Source organism: Scyliorhinus canicula, chromosome 16 (genome assembly GCF_902713615.1).
Source record: "Scyliorhinus canicula chromosome 16, sScyCan1.1, whole genome shotgun sequence".
In the NCBI taxonomy this organism is placed as follows: domain Eukaryota; kingdom Metazoa; phylum Chordata; class Chondrichthyes; order Carcharhiniformes; family Scyliorhinidae; genus Scyliorhinus; species Scyliorhinus canicula.
The window spans coordinates 26,034,257-26,057,595 of NC_052161.1; the positions used below are offsets into that span (position 1 = coordinate 26,034,257).

General features: G+C 43.2%; 1 protein-coding gene across 2 annotated transcripts in view; it reads left to right on the forward strand.

Annotated features, from left to right (window-relative positions):
* Nucleotides 1-1,291: 1,291 nt before the first annotated feature.
* ccdc186 (coiled-coil domain-containing protein 186) overlaps nucleotides 1,292-23,339 on the forward strand; it is a 120,342-nt gene continuing 98,294 nt past the window's right edge. For both annotated transcript variants that reach the window (XM_038821389.1, XM_038821388.1), the window contains exon 1: nucleotides 1,292-1,563. The gene's annotated coding sequence lies outside the window, so the exon portion shown is untranslated. The remainder of the gene's footprint in view (nucleotides 1,564-23,339) is intronic.

A 23,339-nucleotide genomic window follows, 5' to 3' on the forward strand; every position in this document is an offset into this window, starting at 1 on the left:
CAGGTTAGGTGGATTGGCTATGATAAATTGCCCTTAGTGACCAAAAAGGTTAGGAGGGGTTATTGGGTTACGGGGTTAAGATGGAAGTGAGGGCTTAAGTGGGTCGGTGCAGACTCGATGGGCCAAATGGCCTCCTTCTGCACTGTATGTTCTCTGTTCAATGTTTTACTTCATAATGTGAGCCCATTTAAAAATGCGAAAACAACAATCAGCAAATATATTAATCAGAATTTGCAATCATGCGGGTTGCAAAAACGATCATTTTCCTTTGCAAATGTTAATTCGTCTTAAACATTGCAGTGGTTTAGTCGAATCCATTGTTTTAGAAATAATTAGATAAAAGCAAATTACTGCGGATGCTGGAATGTGAAACAGCTTTGACAAAGAGTCATCCAGACTCCCTTCTCTCTTTGCAGATGCTGTCAGACACAGAACATAACAGCGCAGTACGTGCCCTTCGGCCCTCGATGTTGCGCCGACCCGTGAAACCATCTGAAGCTTATCTGACCTACACTATTCCATTTTCATCCATATGTCTATCCAGTGACCACTTAAATGCCCTTAAATTTGGTGAGTTGCAGGCAGGGGGTTCCACACCCCTACTACTCTCTGAGCAAAGAAACTGCCTCTGACATATGTCCTGTATCTACCACCCCTTAATTTAAAGCTATGTCCCCTTGTGTTGGTCATCACCATCCTAGGAAAAACTCTCACTGTCCACCCTATCCAACCCTCTGACTATCTTATATGTCTCTATTAAGTCACTGGTGAGATTGTCCAGTATTGTCTGGTAAAATGAAATGACGATTAACTCCATTAACAAATGGAATGAGGGAGACGACTCCTCTCGGTTAAAGCATTCCAACAGACCAGCCCTGCGTGAGTATTAAATGAAACACATACACCTCAGACTGTTACTGTTCGACAGACACCTGGGGGAGGGGCGGCGGGCAACGTTAGCGCACCGCCCATCTTCGATTGGCCGGTGGTGATTGGTCGGCAGGGGATGGCGGTGATTGGCCGGGAGGAGGGAACTGGGGTGATTGGCTGGGAGGGGTTGGCAGTGATTGGCTGGGAAGGAACTGGCGGTGATTGGTCGGGAGCAGGAGTTTGGCGGTGATTGGCCGGGAGGTGGGTGGCGGCGATTGATCGAAAGGGAAAGGTGGCGGCGATTGGTCCGGTTGCGATTGGCAGTGATTGGTCGGGAAGGAGTTGTGGCGGTGATTGGTCGGCAGGGAGGAGTTTGCCGGTGATTGGTCGAGAAAGACGCCGGAGGTGTGGTGACGTCGTGTTTGTTGTCGTGTCAGGGGCCGGAGCTGCGGCAAAAGCCCGGGGGTGGGCACAGGAGGTGGGGATTGGAGCAGAGGTGTTCCTTCCAGCCGGGGAGAAGCCATTCTGGGTCGAGCGGGCGATTCTCCGTTGACATTGGAGCGAGAGGTTGCGCCTGGAGTTGCCGCAGTCACTCGGCGACGATGCACCGCTGAGGGCAGAGAGACAGACAACAAGGCGGCTGGGGCCTGGCCGGATGAGGCGCGAAGGGCCTGCGAGTTGCTGTTGAGTCGGGTAGGATGCATTTCGTGTTTGTCGGTATTGCCTCCCCACCCCCCCCCCCCCCACCCAAATCGGGGGCCACTAACCAGCCCTGCGATCGCAGCAGCTCCCCCCTTCCCTGCCTCCCTCCCTGCTGCAGCCTGAGACATTCCTGTGACTCCCATCCATGGAGTCGGTGCCTGTCGTGTGTTGAGACCTTTACGCTTTCCCCTTGATTTCCCCCACATCCGTCCTCGTTAAATAAGCCGGACGCTGCAAACGTGAGCCATTAACCAGGATTGTAAAATAGTTATTATCTCATCACATCTGCCCTATTGTTCTCTTAACCTGGGTTTGCTACGTGTTTACTAACAGGTTTTGCAACAAAAATATTTTGTACATGATGTTGCACTTGACAAGAGACTTGGGCACTGCACTGAGCGGTTGTGTATTCCTGTGATTTGCCAACGCATTGGCATTGCGTCGGGTGTAGAATCCTGAATGGTTAAAGGAAGGGAAATGGAACAGTCCCAGACTCTGTTTCAGTTGAAGCCAAGTGCTTTCGTTCCTTTTTGAAATACTCGGGAGTGAACGCTTTTTGTCATAGAAATGCTGTGCACTTTATTATCGGCCAGGGATTAGAGAACCCCAAAGTGTATCATGGAGTTCACCTGACCCACAATTTTTAATAGATTATGGTATGGGGAGCACACGGCCCACTCGACAGGTGTGGTACAGCGGAAATGGAAAAGTATTTTTAAAAACAAAACAATGCTTATTCTGTGAACTCAAGTTAACCTTTTTAAAACATACAGTGAACATCTTAGCAATGCAATTCAAATACAACCCCAAAGAATACCACACTAAGTAAACCATTAAGCTTTCCTTTTTAACATCCAATCGACTTAAAAACAAATCCTTTATCAGAAGCACATCAGGTTAAAGTCACTACTGAAAACATTTATAATTCTGAATTCTGCAAATGATTAAGAGATAGTCTTTTGATGGCAGAGAGATCAACAGTTCACCTGCGCTGTCTGGCATCCGCTCCAACACTGAAAACAAAACTAAAACTCACCCTACAGCAAACAGCCGAAAACAAAAGTAAAAAGTTGAGCTCCACCCACTCTCTGACATCACTGCAGTAGTAAACACGATTTCTTAAAGGTACTCTCACTACAGATATTTATATACACACCCATTTCTTAAAGGTACTCTCACATGACAACTTTATAACCAAACAACGTTAATTTGCAGCAAGGATGTAAATTTTTATCCGGGTTTAGTTTCTACCCAGCAAGGTATCAAAGTTCTTGCCTCCTTGTGTTCAGGAAATCTAAAGAGAGAATCGCAGGAACTCTGGCACAAATCTCTTAGAATGAAGACAAAATTAGTATTCACAAAAAACTACAGATCGTAGGGTTTGACATGCATTGTTAGTAAATTTATGGAGACCCTTATTTGTGATAAGATCATTGAATATCCCATAGATATAAAATTATAAAATAACCAAAATGAAGGGAGAACCTGTCAATCTCATCAGACTTTTTTGTTGGTGTTACAAAGGAGCTTAATATTCTACAGTATGATGTGAATATGACAATGGATCTGGTGTGCTTGGATTTAATCGAGACCGTGACATAATTCTTCTGTAAAAGTTGTGCTGAAAATGAAGATTTTCCATGAGATATTTGAATGGTTGACCAATAGTGGCTGGAGTCTGGTTGTACAGGAATTAGCGTCAGCCTTGGGGAATATTAACTATCCCACAGGGATGTGTTTTTGTTTATTTTGTTGATTGAGGGCTTTGAGGGCAGCTGTAGAGAAACAGAGGGGCGGTCTATGAGTATGAGGGAAAAGTGAGCAAGTTGTTGCTGCATCAATTCAGGAAGCAGGCCGTGGCAAGAGAGATTGGAATGTGAGGGATGAGAGAGGCATAGTGGTGTAGGAGCTAAAGGGGATGATAGGGGTCTTTATTGTCACAAGTAGGCTTACATTAACACTGCAATTAAGTTACTGTGAAAAGCCCCTAGTCGCCACATTCCGGCACCTGTTCGGGTACACAGAGGGAGAATTCATAATGTCTATTTCGCCTAACAGCACGTCTTTCGGGACTTGTGGGGAGACCCGGAGGAAACCCACGCAGACACATGGAGAACATGCAGACTTCGCACAGACAGTGACCCAAGCCGGGAATCGAACCTGAGACCCTGGTGCTGTGAATCAACAGTGCTAACCATCGGAGCCTCTGATTAGGGAGGAGGGTTTGAGATGGTTCTTGGATGGACTGGGGTTTCTGAGAGTGGAGAAGCAGAAAGTTCAGCGATGGGGATCCTGATTTGGACTGTGGATTCGAAGCAGGTGGGGAAATCACCGGGACTAGATGAGTTTCCAGCCGATTTTTATAAGAGGTTCGGGTTGGAGCTGGGAACCTCTGCTTTTTGGGATGTATAATGAGTTGATGGCAAGGGAGGAAACAATCCCCCACCCTGCACGTTGTTGTAGATGTCCATATCTCTGACAAAGACCCGGAGCAGGGTGGTCATGCTGTCCAAATTCACTGTTAGATGTGGATGTGAAGATGTTGGCGGATAGAGGGTTGTGTGCCAGATGTAATGGGAGAGCACCAAACTGGGTTTATGAAAGGGCGACACCTGTCGACGAATTTACACAGGCTGCTCAACATTATTATGATGCCCTCCGAGGGGCTGGAAGTGGTGAGGGCAATGGAGCGGTGAAGACTTTTGACCCAGTTGATTGTGTATGTTTGTTGAAGGTGTTGGATTGGTTCGGACAGGGATTTGTGGATTGGGTTCAGCTGTTGTATAAGACGCCGAAGGCTGGTGAACCGGGGGACGAGGCAGGGGTGCCCGCTTTACCTGCTGCTTTTTCTCTGGCAATAGAGCCCTTGGCAATGGCGCTTCGGACGTCGGCCGGGGGGGGGGGGGGTTGAAAGGTGAGGGGTCAAGCACAGGGTCTATGTATGCAGATTACCACCTGTTTACATTTCTGACTGGGTGCGGAGTTTTGATCATGGGGACCCAGTTTCTCAGGATGCAAATGGAACGTGGGGGGGAAGCAAGGTGTTCCTGATTAATGAGAGGAGGCTGTGGGAGTTGTTGTTCTTGGTAGTAGGGGTGAATTTCTGCTATCTTGGGATACTGGGTGGTGAGGAGTTGGGCTCAGCTGCATAAGTCGAACTTGATGAGGGGTGCGGTTGGTGGAGTGTATGAAAGAAAGTGGACGGCAAGAGTGGGATGTGTTGCCCTTGTCTTTGACAGGGCATGTACAGTGAAAATGACAGTGCTGCCCGAGTTTCTGTTCATATTTCAGAACCTCCCCATCTTTGTTCCTAAGTGCTTTTTTTTCAGAAAGGTGAACGGGATGATTGTGTGGGTGGGGAAAACCTCTCAGGTGAGGAGAGTGTTTCTGCAAAAGGATTGGTGAGGGCGGGACGTAGTTGGCTCTGCTGAGAACGTTCAGTTACTATTGGAGAAACATGTGAATATGTTCTGGGCGTGTCCGAGATTGAGGCAGTTTGGAAGGCATTTTCGAATGTAATGTCTGATATTTTGGGCATGGAGGTGGCGATATTCAGAGTGTCTGAAGATCTGGGGTTCAGGTGAGGAGAGAGGCCCGATGTCTTGGCCTTGATAGCCCTGAAATGGATTTTTTTAAGCTGGCGGGACTCGGAGCCACCAAAGATGAGGGTATGGGTGAGTGACCTGGCAGAATTTTTGCATTAGGAAAAAGTTAAGTTTGCCATACATGGAGTGGAAGATGTTTATCATCTTCTTTAATGTGAATTGGGGCGTCAGCAGGTGTGTTTTGTTTTTGGACGGCAGGGAGGCATGGGGGCGGGAAGATGAGGGTGGACTGTGAGTTTTGTTAACTGTTGTCGAGGTTTGGCTTATGTATTTTTGTATATATGAAAAATATTTCTTGGGGGGGGGAAAAAACATTTTATGAGTCGCAGAAGACTTAGAAGTGATAGGATTCAAAACAGTGACTGAATTTGCAGATGATACAAGGCTAATGAAGGCACTAAGTTCCAAAACGGAGCAGAATAAGCTGCAGTAGAATCCAAGAATACTTGAGAATGAGACAGAGGCAGTAAATTTAGAGGGGTGTGGATATATTAAGGCCCATATCGAGATAAAACAATGAGATAAGTCAGCTAGTTTATAAATCAACCACGCATGAGATACAAAAGCTATTGAATGGAGGCGGAGGAGCAGCCAGAACGGAGGGATTATATTGTGAACACACGAGTGGTTAAGGTTTGGCATATAATCTGAGAATGTGGTCGAGGCAGGTAAAATTGAGGTGAAAGGGAATAGGCCTGTTATCTGAAAAGGAAGATTTGTGCAGAGTTATGGGAAAAGGTGGAGGAATGGCAATAGGTGAATTGCTTATTTGAATAGCTGTGCAGGTGTGATGGGCCAAATGGTTTCTTTCTGTGCTGTAACAACTCTGATTCTGTGAAGAGCAAGTTTAGGACGAGTAAAGAATTCCTTTACTCCACCATCATCCCCATCTGTAACCTTGCCATACGAATAAGTATATTGACTCACACCAGAGATGTGCAGGTTAGGTGGATTAGCCATGTTAAATTGCCCCTAGTGTCCAAAACGGCGTAGGTTGGGTTGTGGGGATGGGCCAGAGGTGTGGGCCAGAGGTGTGGGCCTGGGTGGGGTGCTCCAAGGACCAGTCCAGACTCGATGGGCTGAATGACCTCCTTCTCCACTGTAAATTCTATGATTAAATCTAGTCTGTTCTATAAGCAAGACCTGGACAATATCCAGGCTTGGGCTGACAAATGGAAAGTTACACTCATGCCACATACGTGTCAGGCAATGACCATTTCCTACAAGAAGGGATCTAACCATCGGCCCTTAACATTCAATGGCATTACCATAGCTCCCACAATCAACATCCTGGGGGTTACCATTGATAGAAACTGAACTGGCCGTCTTATCAGTTCATAAGATATAGGAGCAGAATTAGGCCATTTGGCCCATCGAGAGTTGCTCAATATGTCAAGCACATTGGGAGCTGGTTCAGGGGCAGCAGTGAAATAAGCATTAGCATCCATTTGCCGCTTTATGTAGCCAAATAGGTAAGTGTATTGATTAAAAAAAATATATATGACACTCCTGTATAATTTCTTTCCCCTAGTAGCTGTGAGGTTTATGACAAGAAAATGAAGGTTGCAGTCGCAGCTTTTAGATAACAGGACGAATGTATTCAACTCTTTGTCGTGATTGGTTTTCTGTCATCTATTCTGTAATTTTAGAGGGATAAATTTTTGAGCACGAGATTGCTTAGAACCGTGCCCTTTATTTGTGGAGCAAATTGGGAGTCCATCCAGCACATTGGTTTTATGACAGCAAAATTTCCCCGCTCCTCTTCATAAAGTAGCATGACCGCTTTTATGTCCACGATCTGAGAAAGCAGGTGGGTTCTTGGTTTAATATCTCATCTGCAGAATTTTCTCAGTACTTCACTGAAGTGTCAGCCGAGATTATGTGCTTACATTTCTGGAGTGGGAATTGGTCTCACTGCCTGCTAACTCTGGTGATGGGGCCATCAGAGTCTAGGCCAGCATCGAAGTGTGGAGAAATTTTTAAACATTTTTTTGGGACCACCATCTTGACATCTGAGGCTCTGGTTTGGAACTATGGTTTGTTGTTGAGCCTCCCATGCTTTTGAACCTTAGAAACTCTGAAGCTTTGGCCTTGATCGTGAAGTAAATCATGTAATCTATATTTTTTAAGAAAGCAGTTACAGAATGTAATCGCCAGATGAATAATGAAGGTCAAGGGCATTGTAAGACTGACTGAATCAGGCCAAATCTGTGTGCGTAGGTTGGTGAAACAATAAACTGACACAAATGTTAGTCCACACTTAATTCTGTTTCTAATCCCAGAACAAATAGTTGTCTGTTTCTTACAATTAAACTTGCTCTGTACTGCTGCCAGATACTCTTGTGTTACTTGAAATTTGTTTTGTAGTTCATCTGAAAGAATCTGATACTGTGTTACACCCTGCATTATTTTGCATAATCACTAAGTGGCAGTGAAAGAAGGTGCCAAGAGAAATTAAGATACTGTAAATTTTATTTTCAGAATTGTAAAAGCACAAATTGAGTAGGAGTGGATTACAAGACACAAATGCAATTGACATGTTCTTACGTGGCCATAAATAGCATGTGCCAAACCTGAGCAGCTTTTGTAGTCACCTTAACCTAAACACACATTACTACAGTGACACGAACCATCTTAAGTCACAGCCAGTAATTCTGGTGACGGTTGTACTTTTTAACATTCGAGTGAACGGGCAGCGTGACTGCAGTTTCCTGCTTAAATTATTCTTCCGTGCAGAATGGTAGTGTGTTGCGCACCGATATTCAAGTATGGACGTAGAGCACTGTTCACCAGTTCCGGACTACGAATGAAATATTAATGATTGATAAAGAACATCAGCAAATTTATTTGAAATTGACGCAGCATCAAAGGAGTTGAACAATAGGGCTGGCTATATGTTGAGTAATGGGTTAAGAGACATTGCAATTAGTTGTCTCATTTATGTTAAGTGTCCAATAATTGACACTGATACGTAAAGGGGCTTCAGGTGGCCTCTGGGTCTGGTGATGTGTGTAGTTTTGTGCAGAGTCTGGAAGAAATAAAAGTGTGTTGGTGAAAAAGGAACCGAACTTTTGTCTCTTCATACCACAGCATCTAATACGTCTAACACTATATGCCATTTGGAGTAAACAGCAAGTATGCCTAGTGGCAAAGCAGCATGGTGGCGCAGTGATTAGCACTGATGCCTCACGGCGCCGAGGTCCCAGGTTCGATCCCGGCTCTGGGTCTCTGTCCGTGTGGAGTTTGCACATTCTCCCCATGTTTGCGTGCGTCTCACCCCCACAACCCAAAGATGTGTAGGCAAGGTGGATTGAACACGCTAAATTGCCCCTTAATTGGAAAAAATGAATTGGGTACTCTAAATTTATTTTTTAAAAACCTTAACGAGAGTCTTACCCTCCACTTCTGGAAGACCGAGAAGGACATTCTTCCTCCGGCCTCGATGCTCTGAATATTCCAGGATGTCTGCAATATCATGTACTTGGCTTTCCAAGGATTGAATGCAAATTCACCCAAGGAAGGACTTTTGATGATCGGGATTCTTTTCTCCATTTCATCGAGACTTTAATAAATCCACAGAGGGGAATATCGAAGAGACAAAACAGTATACCTGCTAGCACCTTCATTGTAGAGGGAGGCAGGTTCTCCATCCAACAGTCGGACAGGTCAGTTCCATCTATGAGTCATGGAGGTCTGTTCCATCTAACATTTAGAGCCACGGCAGATTGCAGATATTCTCTAAAAGATGCAGTTTTGTGCTTTCACTGAACCAGGAAGAGAAGACGTTTCCCCAGACTTAGTCACCTAAGGGGTGGCACAGTGGTTATCACTGCTGCCTTGCTTCAATTCCAGCCTTGGATGCGTGTCAGGGGTTTTGCACTTTCTTCTCCATGTCCAGATGGGTTTCCAATGGCTGTTCCAGTTTCCTCCCACAGTCCAAAGATGTGCAGGTTAGATGGTGATGGAGTGGGTCTCTGTGGGGTGCTCTTTCAGAGTGCTGGTGCAGACCAAATGGGCCAAATGGCCTCCTGCGATGTAGAAATTATATGAAGTAGTATTGTGTGGTAACTATTACCTGGATTTGACCTACAGAGTTACTAAGATCGGATATTGCTTGGGAAGAAGGGATGTCTCAAGTGAGTTCGGGAAAGGTGGGTATTTGCTGGGAACAGGCAGTAACTTCAACTGAAACTACCTGGTAGCATGGGCAGACTTGAAAAGCCATGCTCCCAAATTCCCATTAAAATCCAGCAATTTAAAATGAGATTCTTCACCAACAAGTGTCAATAGAGAAACAGAAAATGCTGGACATGTCAGACAGCATATTTGGAGAGAGAAAATAGATGAACCTTTTACAGCGCAAATTGTATAAAATGGCCCCGAGTCAGGCACGAGGGCTGCAAGAACTGCCCCCTTAAAGGCTCTGTGCAGCGCTACCACACACATCATCTTGCTGATGTTTTCCAACTTTGGAATATCGTAAGAGAGTGCAATGTGCATTTCTTTCTTTCTGATTAACAGTAAATATAAAAGGCATGAGGGTGAAACAGAATATGTTTTGTCCTTATCAAAAAGCAATGTTTTTTGTCATAGCAGTTTCTTCGAACATTGAACGTAGGTTGTGCCAGGGTCTCTTCATCTACGGTGTTCCATGCATTAGCAGCGGCATAGATGGCACCCTTGATGGGAAACTCCTTTTGGAAACCTTCCACACCCATACCACTGTTCACTGCTGCCAACATGCTGTTGAAGAAACAATATTCATATTTACTCTTCATTGATCTAAGAATACCTTGGTCACATGGGTGAATGAATGAAGTCACATTTGGGGGAAAATAGATGGCATAAACATTATTCTTGACGAGAAGTTCAGCTGGGGATGTGCAGAACAGTTGTCAAGGAATAGGAAAGTCGAGCAGTTATCATCCAGTCTCACTTCCCTACAGTTGGCACAAACTGCTGGTACAACCTGGTTACCCATGTCCTCTTGTTTGCGTAATTAATGGTCCGATAAAGTATTCACTTCTTTAAAATAGCGAGGACGCATACTGTTTCTTATTACAAGTTTATACTTGTGCGTGCCTGCTGTATTAGCAAATCCCAGCACAGTTAATCTGTCCTTGGCATTCTTAACACCTTAAGGGGCCTTTTCATCAGCTGTAGTCAGTGTCTCCCGGAACAATAACACCAAGGTTATCTTCAATTCTAAGTTCATCATGATCGATCTTTGCTTGTTTCAGGATAAGTACACCATTAAGCTGCATATGTTCACTCCGATACTAATGAACCCACTCTACGTGTTCAAGATCTTCATTTTTTACATTTGTGCAATATTTTTCTATTTTTCATTAGCTTCTGATCATGTTCAGCACAGAACTAGTTTGTCCTACTGTTTCTTAAGATCATACATGGTGGTCGTTCCAACGCCATACTCTGTAAGATGCCTCTCTTCTCACCACAATCCAGTTTCTGTAATAAGTTGACTTTCAGGGCAGCACGGCGGCGCAGTGGTGAGCACTGCTGCCTCATGGCGCTGAGGACCCGGGTTCGATCCCGGCCCCCAGTCATTGCCCGTGTGGAGTTAGCACATTCTCCCATGTCTGTGTGGGTTTCACCCCCACAAACCAAAGATGTGCATAGGTGAATTGGCCACGCTAAATTGCACCCACCCCCCGCCCAAAAGGTTGACTTTCTGTGTTATAGATAAGCTCACGGGCTTCCTTTTTATGGGGTATCTGAAGACCCTTTCGACATTTTCAATGCAATAATCACTGAGTACACAAATTTAATGTAGTCACGCCTGGCTTTGTTGAGCTTCTGGCACTAAAACAGCCCCACCTAGGGCTTGTGACTGTCTGTGGCGCGTTGAGACCTACGCATCGACTGGGAACCTTCTCAGAGCCTTGTGGGATTTTCCACTCGTAGCATCATGTCGGCGCTCAAAAGAAAAAGGTGGATTTCAAGTAAAGGATTTTCAACCTGTACATTGTTCCTCACATTATTCCAAATAAAAATACACCACCAAGAATCAGTGTTTCAAGTTATCCTTGGGGGTTTTGAGACACTATTGCAGGTAACATCAGGGGTTCTTAAACAGTTGGGATGTGGAATGTACCACGCAAGGTTGCAGTAAAGACAGATTCGCTGATGGTTTTCAGTAAGGAATTGGAAAAGCAGCTGAAGAGGGAAAACTTGCTGGGCTATGGGGAAAGGCTATGGTGGAGTCACCCATGCAGAAAGCTGGGACAGATAGTCTCCTACTTTGTAGACATTCTATGGTTTCTGTCTTATTGATTCTAAGCAAATGACAATGTTCTGTTGTTTGTGACCTATTCAAGCAGTTTAAAACAGGAATTCCAGGCCTGGATCCAGAATACGCTGGAGGTTGTGGCAAGGTTTTAAAGCATCTCATCAAATCACGTCGCCCAAGGAAAAAGATTGCGTCGGTTAAATAAACCAAATGAATGATATTCATAGCAAGAGCATCTTTCAACTGAAGTAATTTCCTTAAAACCCACCTTCCAGTTGTGATATCTGGCTTTTTTCTGGCCCTCTGAGCTCCTCTGGAAGTGGATCGACTGAAGCATTTGTCAGTCGGGGGCTGAGGCAGATTTCCACTGAGAAGCACTTGGGGAACAGGATTGGTGAGAGTGCCTGTCACTCCGTGATGGAAACAGATTTTCATTTGGGTGTTTTGGGGGAATTGCTAGGCCAGATACTCATTATAAAGGGAAGCATTTAATCAGGAACAAGAGTTGATGATTCGAAGTAGCAATGGAGGAAAATCTTAAGAAATTGAAGAAAATTGTAGTTCCATTGAGAGGGTTTAAAAATTGCAGAAGCACAAGCTGGCATTGATTCACAGGTATTCCTGCAGCCTCAACAACAACTTATACTTGTCACATACCGTTGAAATGCCCAAAAACGCTTGCGTGAGCATTATCAAACAAAACTTGACTCTGAGCCACAAAACAAATTAATACAGGTAACCAAAAGACCGATATGTGGATGCTAGCAATTGTACCATGAAATCTGGGATGCATGAAAGACCAGAGTTGGAGGAGTGCAGTGACCTCGGATGATTATAGGGGCAGTAGGAGGTTATAGATACAGGGATGCTTTAGACCAGAGAGCAATTTGAAAACCAGCCCCAGCATCAATTTTTGTTGCAAGTATGCAAAATGAAATGAAGTATGTTTAATTGTAACCAATTTTTTATACAGAAAAGAATACTTGTATTATGCGGGTCTTTGGAGTTTTTGTAACTGGCAGAGGAGCATAAATAAAATTGAGAACCTTGATGTAAAAGATTTAACCGTGCAAAATGATATATTCTGAACATTAATTGGTGTGCCATTTTATAATTTGCTTTTACTCGTTGAAATTTTGTCTTATTATGTAATATCTTTATAAATTAGATTGTGATTTGGTTTTAATAGATTCCAGATGATTAACTGACCCTAAAGTTTCAGAATTGGAATCAAAGCATGATATATGCCTTCTGTGGATGAGATATGCTTGATGAATTGAAAAATCTTCCAGATTCTATGCGTTTTTTTGTCAATCCTTGTGTGTTGGTTACAAAGATTTATAACACGTCTTTGGCTGAAAATGTTAATTTAATTTAGTCTGTGTGGATTTATACATCAGAAATATCTATACAGTTTATTTTCAAATGTTCTTGTTTAAAATGCATCAGTGAAGCTGAATGGATATTTTGCTGTGTACTGAGAAGTCATGGGGTAGATAAAGTGCTTTCATGTTGCTCTGGTTTTGAGTGGTGCTATGTTGTCCTTGAGGCTTCCCAATTGTTTTCACTTACTTGATTCAGTTTTCAGCCGAACAATCAATGAACCAATGACATAACACCTGCAAGAATAAAGTAAATCTGCTGTTTATTTTCAAGTACAACTGACTGCAGGATGGCTGGCTATCAGTAATGGTGATCTCTACTATTATTGGGGGGGGGGGGGGAGGAATAATACCATCTCCTGAAATTTGGTGCCCAGAATTGGACGCAAGGCTTCAGTTGCAGGCAAATCAGTGTTTTATAAAGGCTCTCAAAACGTTTTTTCTTTTGTACTCTGTGCCTATGTTTAAAAAGCTCAAGATCCTTTATTATGGTCTCACCCAGCCCTGCCACCTTCAATGATTTGTGCCCACATAGCCCAGCTTCTTCTTTCTCCAGCACACTTTTTAGAATTGTATCCTTTATTTTATATTGTCCTTCCTTGTTCTTCCTACCAAAATGTAATCACTTCTCACTTGCTGAATGAAATGTGATCATGCTTGTTTATCGACAGACTTGCATTTTTTTCTTCCTTTTGCAATTATGGGTGTCACTGGCAAGCTTTTGATCATTAGCCCGAATGTAAGTGGCCGTATGTCAAATTTTGTTCTGTGACACACCTAAGAAGCACCATGATATTTTTTTTTAAACCAAAGTAAGGGCATTTTTTAAATACAAATTGTTATTCAATTAAATGTGCAATGGATTTTGTTTAAAAAGTTCTCTCTCTTTTTTTTTTGCTGAATGAAGTAGTGATTAGAAAGAACTGGTACATGTGCCTTTTCTAAAAGTTATTATTGAGACTAGTGTCCTTTTTTTGCTTTTGAACTCTTCACTACATTGCATTTGCTATAATTCGTACTTGTGGCACTGCCACTTATGTGAGTTTAGCATGTTCTACTAATACAAATATTTTGGCATGCAGTTTATTCTTCAATGCCACTTGGTTCAAGCAGCTAGTGTGAAGTAGTCAGTTAATTCCATAGTTGTATCAGTGAGCGCAGTTCTATCATCCATATATTCAGGTATTAGCTTATTTCACAGTTGTTGGCTGCTAAGTTGCTTTACTATGAAGTTAACAGTTTTTAAATGGTTGAAATACAGAGATCTCTGGGTTGAGCTTTTAATTTAACTATTTTTTTAAGCTTAAAAACCTTCTTATTAGTAGGCCAATAAAGATGAGGAAAAAAATCTTGCATTTCTCATACATCTTTCAGAACTCAGGCTGTCCCAGGGCACTTTACAGATTTTAAAATTAATTACGGTTGCAGTGGAGGAATGTCAATGAGCGTATGAATACTTCTGCAGTGCTTTTCACATGAAGCATCTGTGCTTTCCACAAGAATACAGTTTTAAGTATTAAGTGTCATGTAAGAGTGCCTTTCAGAATATGGGTGCTTAAGAAATTTACCTTTAAGAAATGGATGTTTATCAGTGATGTCAGAGTGTGGGTGGAGCTGGGCTGTCTGTCAGCTTTTTACTTTTGTTTTAAGCTGTTTGCTGCAGGGTGTGTTTTAGTTTTGTTTTCAGTGTTGGAGCTAAAGCCAGACAGAGTGGGTGCACTGCTGATCTTTCTGCCATGAAAAGACAATCTCTTGATCATTTGGTGAATTCAGAATTATAAATGTTTTCAGTAGTGAATGTAAACCTGATGTGCTTCAGTTAAAAGGTGTTTCTTCTGTCTTCTGGATGTTGTTTGGGAAGTTATTAAAGATTACTTAGTGTTGTATTCTTTGGGAGTTGTATTTGAATTGATGGTTGCTAAGATGTTCACTATGTTTCAAAAAGGTTAACTTGAGTTCATAGAATAAACATTGTTTTGTTTTGAAATTTACTTTTCCATTTCTGCTCTACCACACCTGTAGTGTGGGCCGTGTGCTCCCCGTAACACAGTCTATTAAACGTTGTGGGTCAGGTGAACTCCATGATACACTTTGGGGTTCTCTAAACCCTGGATTATTTGAACACAAGGCTGTGGTCTCATTGCCCTCAAGATTGTGCAACATTATTTGGCAGGCATACAGTAAATACCATTTTTGCGGAACAGAAAAAACTAATTTATTTGCATTCTATTTTGCTGATGTTAATAACCCTGCTGATGTTAAATGCGAGAGTGTCCCAAAACCCAGAAGGGTAACTTGGAACACCGGTTCTTAGTGGTATGTACTTTCATTTTGGTATGCTGTGAGAAAAATATGTGAACCAAGAAGGAAATATCCCAGTTGTGTGAGCAATTAAAGAATATTTATTAATGTAAAAGGGAAAAAAAAATACAACCGACTATAATACACTACAACACACAAGTATATTGGCCATACACAGTATTACAGGAAATTACCCCTTTGTTCCCAACTACCTACATTCCTGAGCTCTGAGGTACCCCAAATACCATCCAGTATTATAAAACTCTACAAGCTAAATCCAGCAAATAATTAACACACTTGGGTTATGTGGCCATGTTTGTGGGAAAACAGTCTTCAGTTTCAGCAAAGGCGGAATCTGCTCGTTCAAATTGGATCTTGATCAGCTGCCTGTTTAGCAATAACCTGTTTTCAGGAGACTATTTCTGCAACCGGGTGTGGCTGATGGTAGCTGCTTCTGTACGTCTCTCTTCTTCCCCAGTCATTATGCTTTGGATGTACCATTCTTTCCCTTTGATGTTATTCACCTGTTGAGTTCGCGTTTTGTATCAATTTTTATCTCTCTCCACTTTGATGTTACCTTTTCTATACCCTTGTTATTTTCTTCGTGTCACCTAGGTAAACACTTTCTCACTAATTCACATCTCGACATCTTTTCCTCTCCCTGTATTATTTTGTTTTATCCCAATTACATTTTTAAATTCTAATTTTCCTCAATGCTTAACACTGCCCCAGAAGAATATGGTGGTTGGGATTTAGAGGAAGTGCATTCATGCCCCCTGCTCTGCTCCCTGTACACACACGACTGGGTGGCAAAATTTGGTTCCAACTCCATCTATATGTTTGCTGCCGATACGACCATAGTGGGCCAGATCTCGAATAGCAACGAGTCAGAATACAGGGGGGAGCTAGAGAACCTAGTGGAGTGGTGCAGTGACAACAATCTCTTCCTCAATGCCAGCAAAACTAAAGAGCTGGTCATTGACTTCAGGAAGCATACTGTACACACCCCTGTCAGCATCAATGGGGCCGAGGTGGAGATGATTAGCAGTTTCAAATTCCTAGGGGTTCACATCTCCAAAAATCTGTCCTGGTCCATCTTGACGCTACCATCAAGAAAGCACAACAGTGCCTATACTTCCTCAGGAAACTAAGGAAACTTGGCATGTCCACATGAACTCTTACCAACTTTTACAGATGCACCATAGGATGCTTTCTATCTGGCTGCATCACAACCTGGTATGGCAACTGCTCGGCCCAGGACAGCAAGAAACTTCAGAGAGTCGTGAACACAGCCCATCCATCACATGAACCTGCCTCCCATCCATTGACTCCATCTACACCTCCTGCTGCCTGGGGAAAGCGGGCAGCGTAATCAAAGACCCCTCCCACGCGGCTTACTCACTCTTCCAACTTCTTCCATCGGGCAAGAGATATAAAAGTCTGAGAACACGCACAAACAGACTCAAAAACAGCTTCTTCCCCGCTGTTACCAGACTCCTAAATGATCCTCTTATGGACTGACCTCAGTAACACTATGCTTCATCCGATGCCAATGCTTATGTAGTTACATTGTATATCTTGTGTTGCCCTATTATGTATTTTCTTTTATTCCCTTTTCTTTCCATGTACTTAATGATCTTTTGAACTGCTTGCAGAAAAATACTTTTCACTGTACCTCGGTACATGTGACAATAAACAAATCCAAATCCAATGGAGCAGTTAACAAATAATCAGCTTTTCCCAGGCATTTTCCCAGGTTGGGGGGGGGGGGGGGGGGTGGTGTGGAGTAGACATCAGGTAGTAAGGAAGAATGGTGCTCATGCTATGGTGGCACATTAATTAAAAAAGGTATTTTTTGAAGTTTTTTGTGTAATAAGAAGTTATGGGAGACAATGTGGTGTGCCTTTGCCATGTTGATGTTGGAAAGAACCAACTGATGCTGGGTGCTGCCTTACAGATGAAAAACTAGTGTGCTTGAAAGAGTAGATTGTTGTGGTTGGAAGAGGGATAAGAGGGTTTAGAGAGTGGGGCAAAAAAGCAATTGTTGGGTATACGATCATATGAAATGTCAGGTTTCTGTATGATGTGCTCCTCAATAGTTTTTTTTTTACAACAATGCTACAGTGCCCATGGAAATTGCAATGCTCAAGATCTGGCAGAAGAATGGCTTGATGGACTAAATTACGTGTTCATGTTTTTTGATGGGATTTTTATCTGAAACAGTTTACAAATTTAGCATGATAAAGATACCAAACGGAAGTTTGAATCTCATTGACTTAAGGATGTCAAAAATTATTTGGGTGTGGGAGACGTAGGGAGAAGTATCTTTGCACTGACTTCAACTGAGGGGGGGGGGGGGGGGGGGAAGCTTCCATTGTCCCTTAGGTTATCGCTGCACTGTCCTTCATTCTTTGCGCAAACTTTCTGCTGGTCCTTTGAAATCTTTCTCAACATTACCAGCTGAATCGAAAATATAGAAATTACAGGCAGCTGGCTCCTAGTTATGTTTCACTGAAGGAATGTTGGGTGCTTTATTTTTTAAAAGGTCAACAAATGCATGCATCATTGCCTAACACAGTGAACAATGCAAAGCTATGTTTGCAAACTTTTAGTAGGTACCTTTTGTATATTTGCAACTATTCGTGATAAGTGGTTTCTGGTAGCAACTGGTGTGCTTTTTTTTTATTGGTTCCAAAACCTTTTGATTTGCATTGTGAAAAATTAAACCTGTTTTAACAGTTTTCCTGCAAGATGTTTGACTAACAATTACAAGATTTAAGTTAAACATGTCATTCCTAAATATTCAGTGTTTGATAAGTCAAGTTTCTTATGTTCTCTGTAGGACAGAGAATTCTACAATTGAAAAGACATGAAACTGTTTCCCCAGCCGTTGGTGACTTTGTTCATTCCCCACCATTAGTGACAGTTCAATCCATGTCATTCTTTTTAGATATGCTATTTCAAACCACACCTAAAAGGTTAAATTAAGGTCAAATCTTTATGCCTGAAATGTAAATTATGTTGGTCTTCGATATTCTACTTTGACAGCAGTTATCTCTGTGCTCTATATGTAGTAAAACTATAAATTATCTGTTAGTGCCTTTGGCCACTGGATGTCCTAAAGCACTTTACAGCTAACTAAGTATCTTTGAAGTTCAGCCACTGTCACCACGCTAGAAATGAGCCAGGCTGTTTGTGTGCAGCAAACTCCCACAAACAGCCCTGTGACATTGACCATGGGATAATTATTATTGTCATTAGTAATTACATTTTTTTGCAATTTTAAGTAATCGTGGTAGTAATTTTCTTAAGTCTTGTCCAGATGCCATTCAATTTCCCAGTGGACATTTGATATCTAATGATAAGAAAAAATTACACAGGAGCAATAGTAGATCATGTGGCACTTCCAGCTATTCTTTGCTCAGATATAGTATGCTGTTCGTTAGAATAGAGGGCAGTGAATTCTAATACCTTCCAATTCTCTGGCAACTATGAAAAACACTGCCAACATTTTTTCAGTTTAGTTGTTGCCAGATTGGAGAAAATAATAGTCTTCTCCACAATAGGAACAATACAAGGCAACCACTTTCCTAAGTTGTTTTACAGACTTGATAACATTTATTGTGAGAGTTGGATGCATGAGTGGTCAAGTTGAGTTTTTTGTGTGAGCCCCTTTCCCTGCACCTCTGGATTTGGGAACAAAACACAAAGGATGGCCAAGAACACAGTTTAAATTGCCCTACTTAAATAGTTGGTGCATTGTGCTCCAAGTAACTGCTCGGTAACCCCAAGGTCCATTTCTCCAGAGCAGTGTTTTTCAAACTTTTTTTCCGGGAACCCATTTTTACCAACGAGCCAACCTTCAGGACCCACGCCGGCCGACCATCGCGACCCATGCTGGCCGACTTTCATGGCCCAAGTCACCCGAACTTCATGACCCACTATTTTTGCTTACCTTTAATGCAACAGGTGAGTATGCTTGGTCCTCACAATCTCACTTGCTTTGTCATTCAATGTTACATTTCCATATGGGTTGTTCATTAGAGATCCTGGAGCTCACACCAGCAAGACTTGGTCCTGTTGTGGAATCTCGGGAACAGCCCATACCCACCACTGCTTTGTCCTGCTGTGAATTGTCCTGAGCCACTCTCTCCAGCAGGTTTAGCTGAGATCCTGGCCTTTTTGTGTCTCTGGCCCTCTCTTCCTTACTACAAAATGATACATTTTAAATGTTGTCACTATTCCGATGAAGTGTACAGGCTTTATGGTCAATTGTAAGGTATTACAGTATAATTCAGTGCCTTCAATTCTGATGAGTAGCATCTGAGCAAAGAATAAACTGTCCTAGCGGGCGCAGTTGTAAATTAACAAACCTTCTCCATTTCAAAATCTGAAACTTCAAGCCTTCCAATTTCTTTGTGATGAATTTGTTGGTAAACAAAAATAGGCCATTATTATTTTACAGCAGCCTTTTAAAGAGGTAAATAATGTACATATTGCTGTTTAAAAAATCAGTTCATACACCTCAATCTGATTGGAGTATCAAGTGTTGGATAGGCTTTCTGTCAGTTGATATTTTTTCAGGGGGAATAACATTTTGTGGTGAGAAATTGCAACAGCAAAATTATATTTTTTATTAGTGTCACAAGTAGGCTTACATTAACACAGCAATTAAGTTACTGTGAAAATCCCCTAGTCACCACACTACTGCGCCTGTTTGGGTACACTGAGGGAGAATTCAGAATTTCCAATTCACCTAACAAGCCAGGGCTGGATTCTCCGTTATTGGGACTATGTCTCCATACCAGTGTCAAAACTGGAGTTTCATGCCAGAAAAACTGGCATGAAAGGGCCACACATTCCTAGCCCTGCAGGAGGCTAGCATGGACCCGGGGTAGATGTAGCAGCTTTTGCTGCAGATACTGCACTTCTGGGCCTCAGGCCGTGCATGCGCACAGCGGCGGCCTCCAGTGAACTCGGACCCCGGAGTTGGACCTGAAAAATAAACCCACCGATCGGCCGCATGAACATTTCCCGGCTGCCTTTAAGGCCCCCCGGCACGGGCACCTCTGATCAGCCTGCCACGACCAGGGCGGCCGCGGATTGAGTCCGTAGCTGCCATGCGAGTAACCCTGGACCATATTAGCTCCATGCCATCAATAGTTAGGACTGTCGGGGGCAAAGCGGGCCTCTGGCAATGTCCCCAGGTAGGTCCTAGGCAGAGTTTTGTACTCTCCGATTACGTTGCTTTTCGGCACCCGTTGAATCGGGGAACCAGAGCCGGTCTCGATTCCTTGTGGGGAAAATGGATTCTCCGCCCCCGTGCCGGCCGCGATTTCTGCGTCGGGGTTCAGGGATCCGGCCCCATGTCTTTCAGGACATGTGGGTGGAAACCAGAGCACCTGGAGGACATCCACACAGAAGCGGGGGGAACATGCAGATTCTGCACAGTCACCCAAGCTGGGAATCAAACCCTGTCCCTGGAGCTGTGAAGTAACAATGGTAACCACTCTGCTACATGTCACCTGCTGAAACTGTTATATTTTAAGGTTTAACTAATGTGTAGCCAGGGTAGATGGAGGTGGTTCATTCCCATCGTGAGCCAAGGATAAAGTTAAAGGATGACTTAATTTACTGTCACTTTGTCATTAGTAATTGAATTTTTTTTGCAGTTTTAAGTAATTGTGGTAAGAATTTTCTTCAGTCTTGTCCTGATGCCATTCAGTTTCCCAGTAAACATTTCATATCGAACGATAAGAAAAAATTATACAGGAGCAATATTAGATCATGTGGTATTTCCAGTTATTCTTTGCTCAGATGTAGTATGCTGTTCATCAGAATGGAGGGCAGTGAATTTTAATACAAATTTGTATATTTGTGCACCTTAGCGATTTATGTATATTGATGTCTAAATTTGTCCTTGGTTTGACCACTCATTTGTATTTCTATGTTCCCTCTTAACTTTGTGATCCTTGCTCTGCTTCCTGACTTGGAGTCATCAGTGAACTTGGAGTCACAACTCTCTGCTCCATTATTTGAGTTGTTAGGAACTACGATAAAATCCAAGACCCCAGTGCAAACCCTACGTAATACCTTGTTGCATCCCGCCAATCAGAAACTGCCCATTATCCATACCTTTTAGCATCTTCTTTACCTCAATTCAATCTCCCTTCATTCTTCTAAGAGAGTATAGGCCTAAACTATTCAATCTCCCCTCATGGGTCACTGTCTGTGTGGAGTCTGCACATCCTCCCCCTGTGTGCGTGGGTTTCCTCCGGGTGCTCCGGTTTCCTCCCACAGTCCAGAGATGTGCGGGTTAGGTGGATTGGCCATGCTAAATTGCCCGTAGTGTCCTAATTAAAGTAAGGTTAAGGGGGGGAGTTGTTGGGTTACGGGTATAGGGTGGATACGTGGGTTTGAGTGGGGTGATCATGGCTCGGCACAACATTGAGGGCCGAAGGGCCTGTTCTGTGCTGTACTGTTCTATGTTCTATGTTCTATGTTCTTTCAGTCTGCCTCTCTCTTGTACTTCCCAATTGCTAACCCATATCACAAGGTTACTTTCAAATCCACTTTTGATAATCTGTTGTGTAAATCATTATCAAGTGTCTGCCGGAAGTCCATATGGACAGCAAATATAGGCACACCCCTATCGACCCGTCCAGTAATTACTTCAACTAATTGGATTAGTCAGACATATTACAAATATGTACTCAGCCTTGTTAATTGGCCTGTACATATTTAGCCACTCAGTCATTCTGCCTTGATGATCAATTCCATTAACTGACATTAAGCTGACGTGGTCCTGGTTACCTGCTTTCTCCCTCCTTTTTTATATAATGGATTGACATTTGCAATCTTCCAAACTGCACAGGCACAACTCCTGAATCCTTTCTTTAAAAAGAAACGTTGCTAATTCATCTTCAATTTTCTTACCTATTCTCATACTTTCGGGTGGAAATCATCAGGTCTGTTTTGGGCCCCATTCTTTTCTCCATTGGCTTTTTAAATTGTTTTAAAATCCTGAAGCTATACCCCCATGATTTCCCCCCACGATTTTATTAGATTCCCCAGCACCACTGATATTTTATCCTCTTTCTCACTATGAAATGGAAAAAATAGTAATTTAATAGGTGCGCTCTTTCTTTATTGTTCATCCACAGTCTGGTCTGCCACAACCTTTTTAAAAAAATAAATCCGCGCCCCCGGAATACTGCATCTGCTGACATTTTAATTTTCCCTGAGAAAGTTGACGAACGGCTGCCACCTCCGGGTGAACCTGACCATTCAGGTCCATTTGACCCTCTTAAGGTGAACTTTATCTTCTCGAGACTGAGAAACCCTGAACCAGCCCTTTTCGGTTCCTTGAGGCTCTTAACGCCATGGCCAATGGCTCTATTGCCAGAGCAAACAGTAATGGGGAGAGGGGGCACCCTTGCCTCGTCATTCGGTGTAGTTCAAAATACCCTGACCTCAGCCGGTTCGAACGCACACTCGGCTACTGGTGCCTGATAGAGCAACCACACCCAGTCAATAAAGCCCTCACCAAACCCAAAAAGGTAATTCCACTCCACTCAATCAAAAGCCTTCTCCGCATCCATCACTACCACCACCTCCACCTCCTCTCCTTCTGAGGGCATCATAATAACATTCAAAAGCCTTCGAACATTGGCCGAGAGTTGCCTGCCCTTTACAAATCCCGCCTGGTCTTCCCCTTTCAACCCCGGGACACAGTCCTCTATCCTTGTGGCCAGAATCTTAGCCAGCAGTTTGGCGTCCACATTCAGTATAGAAATTGGCCTTTATGACCTGCATTGCTCCGGATCATTCTCCCGTTTCAGGATCAATGAAATCGAGGCTTTTGGGGGGAGGACTCCCTTCTCTCTTGCTTCATTAAGTGTCTTCACACACAGTGGGCTCAATATCTCTGAAAACTTCTTATAGCATTCCACCGGCTAGCCGTCAGGCCCCGGAGCCTTGCCCGACTGCATGCCCTCCAGCCCTTCCATTATTCCTCGATCTCAATTGGGGCTCCCAGCCCTTCCACTAGATCCTCATCATCCCTCGGAAACCTCAACTGATCCAAAACCTGCCTCATCCCCTCCACCCCAGCCGGGGGTTCCGACTCATATAATTTACTATAGAAGTCCTTAAACACCTCGTTCACCCCCACTGGGTCCAGGACAGTATTCCTGCCTCTACTCTTTACCTATCTCCCTGGCCACCTCC